Raw genomic sequence first — 3550 nt, forward strand, 5'->3', positions numbered from 1 at the left:
AATGGAGAGGAAAATTTAACACAATAATTAAGGAAACATTTCAGCAAGTACTTCATAACTATGCTTCTGAGAAAATGAAACACGAAAGAAATGGTTAGTTTTGCTAAACTTACAATAAAAAGAAGTAACTAATGAAATTTTAACTTAGTTCAAGTTACTCTAGCAACAAAAATACGCTGATACCAATGATTAAAATTTAGTAGCATCTAAAAGAAACTTCAATGTGTTACGTAAAAGAATTGAGTAAATTTAGAGCATTCCCTCATCTTCAAAAAAAACATCTAAAATAGAGGAAAAAATGAAATTTCGGAAATTTTTGATTTTTTAAAGTATGATTTCGTCATCAAGAAATTCATAAACAATTACGAAATTAGAGCAGATAGTCAGTTACAGATAGTTTTTCAATCTGAATCATTTTTACTGTTATTTTTTCATTAAAAGACCTGGAAGAGTGAATTGAAGTCTGAAGTAAATTGGCAAAATTTCAATCTTTGTTAATGTCTCAGATTCAAAAAAAGATCCTAGTAAATTTTACTTTGCTATTTCTCAATAGAGATTTGTTTATAGAATATGGAGATATTTATTTTTCAAGTGTACGTTTATACCTTATGGAGTTATTGAGTCACAAACTGTCCACCATGAACTCTGAAAATTTAGGCTTAGCGTAAGCATCAACTTCTAATTTCAATAACAAAGCAACAAACCGTTTTTAAGCTTCCATACTTTCCATTCCCTCATAGATATGCATGGTTTACCTAAATAAAAATTTTCATTGAAATCTGTGACATGTCAGCCACAGCTGATTTGCTCATTTCGCGTGGAATGACCCATATAAAATATAAATGATTTTGGAATGATTGAATGTGTACTTCAGAACATAACCCACTTAAAAGAAAACTTAAATTCAATATCTTTTTTTTTTACTTTGGGCAGTCATATAATATGGTTGAATTTCTACAGTTAAAAATGAATGGGCTCCTCTTTTTTTTTTAACTTAATTAAATGTTTAAAACTAAACGAAAATCATTACATCCCAATTTAAAGTCCAGGTGGGACGACGGCATTCGGGAGCAAAGAGCAAAATTTTAAACATTGATGTTTCTACAAATATTTTCATGTTGTCAAAAACATGGTGCCAAGAAATAACCATCAATCCATCCCCTCCCCCTTAAACCAGCTAGTAAATAAAGATGATTACGTAATTCACGCATTGAAACTGCATCCACATTAGGAGATCGCCCCGGTGCTTAAAGTGTAATCAACAACATATTCGCAAATGAGCTTTTGATATTTTGAAGTAATCATTCTTGTAATTTTACTGATAACGTTCAAAGACAATTTCATCTTAGTAACCATGCCCTACTCTTACTCTCGATCCAACAATGTAATTTGTTTTGAGGAATGGTCGTTCACTAAATTGTTGCTAATGGAAGAAAGTGATGTTCAAGAAAATGGGGGGAACAAGAATTGTGCTCTCGGATTCAAAAAAAATAAATAAATACTTAAATACATTAAGTTTCCATTCGTCTACTTAAAAAAAAAAAAAAAAAAAAAAAAAAAAAAAAAAAAAAAACAAGTATAGGGATGAGCGGGGCAAAAAATTCGTTCTATAAGCAAGCTTAAAGTGTGTTATGGAAACTTTGTATGATATGCCCCTATGTCATTAGGTTGTTTTTTTTTTTGAGTTTTATTTGGTAAGATTTTTGTATAATTAATTTTAAAGTACCTGAAATATAAAAAACAACTTTCTCCGCCTTAGGGCAAGTTGTTCCTTTTTACCAAGGTTCTCTCAGCTTTCACTTTTCTTAATTCCCTAAACTTTTCAGCGAAAACTAAAGTAGATTTGATCTCCCTAATTTTACCGAATCAGAAGGTATAATTTTATGGTAGAATTTTACATTTTCTCATGTTTATATGATGTAAGAACACAAAGCATTTTTTTACGCACCATTATACTTTTTTGATCGATTTTACGTTAGATGTGCTGTGCAGAAGGAGTACAATTTATAGTTCACATAAAAATAAACCTAAGTCGCTTCGTAGCAACTTTGTATGTTTTCACGTTTTAGAAATTATTATAATGTCTAATCGTAATGATTTAAAATATCTTACGATTATATCTTTGTTACGGTATCACGTAATTCAACATTCAATTGAAGTCTCGAAATAATCGCATTGTTGGTTTATTCAAAAAAAAAAAAAAAACCTTTATTTTTTTTCTTTGTTAAAGTGATTGCGTATTATACTAAAGTTTAGGACCTTTTTCGGCACTCACTATTACTCTAAAAAGTCGGTTTCGTATTGCAAATAATAAGCGGCATGCGATGAAAACGAAAGAAAAGAAGATATATATCCAAAGCTTTTCGACCACATCATAAATAGGAAATATTTTACTAAAGTTTAATTTTCGTTCGGCAATTTACTTTTAGTAAAGAAAAAAAGGACTTATTTCTGCAGAACTTACGATATCAATGGTCCGTTTTACGTCCAATGATCACTAAAGTGGAACTCAGTCATTTATTTTCAGAGCTCTGAAATAAGTTACTGAAATGCGATTTTCATAACAAAGAGTGCTAAATTCCAAACGAGCCATGATAATTTTCGTCGGTTTTAACTCCAACAACCATCTGCTGTACGGCATAATATTTTTCTCATAAAATGGATTTTAATCTTTCATTTTATGGAAAATAGCTTCGAAAAACTGCTTTAGTTTCACTATTTCAGGACGTAGTCGCGAGAAAATGAATAAAAGTTTTTAACATTTCCATTTGAGTTTGGGAAAATAAGCTGCCGATACTTTTGATCTTCTCTTAAATGGAAGGAACAAAATAACTTTTTTATCGCATTTGGTTTCTCTACACTGATTCAATTAAAAATATCCGCAACTTTTTTTTTTTTTTTGTAAATTTTGCAGCTATAAATAATTTTGAGAAATGCCTAATTTAACTTAGCACTATTTTTTAGGTACACTTTTGTTTTAAGAAGCAAAAAATTATAGTACAGGTATTTTTAATTTAAATACTGAACTATTAGTAAGAAAAAAATTATCAGCTTTCGGATGTAAAGACTTCAAGTAAAGTTTTTCATTCGTGTTTCGGGGTTTCAAAGAACCCTTTTTTCAATTAAAATTATGAACTTTTGGATGTAAAGACAACTGATAAATTTTTTCTTCCAGTAAAGCATTTAGGGGATGCCTTAAAAAAAACACTGTTTTAGCACACATGTTTGAACTAGGAGTTTTACCCTAAAACCCAGTATTATTTTCAGTTGTGTAACTGAATACTCAAATATTTGTAAAATAATTTTGTTAAAAACAAAAAATTCTTGACGCTATTTCCCTAAATTCGGAACGCATCATATTGGACAAGATTGAATGCATGCATGCAGACACAAGTTAGAATTTCTCCACGGGCGTGAAGACAGATTTTTTTGAGGAGTGATTACTCGTTATTATTTTTCGGAGTAGAGGGTAGGCGATTTATCAGCGTACATGGGTCAGTGAGAAGCAAAGGGATGTAGGCGAGATTTTAAAGTTAAGAAAAACGTATTT

The sequence above is a fragment of the Uloborus diversus genome, chromosome 5 (genome assembly GCF_026930045.1).
Source record: "Uloborus diversus isolate 005 chromosome 5, Udiv.v.3.1, whole genome shotgun sequence".
Lineage (NCBI taxonomy): Eukaryota > Metazoa > Arthropoda > Arachnida > Araneae > Uloboridae > Uloborus > Uloborus diversus.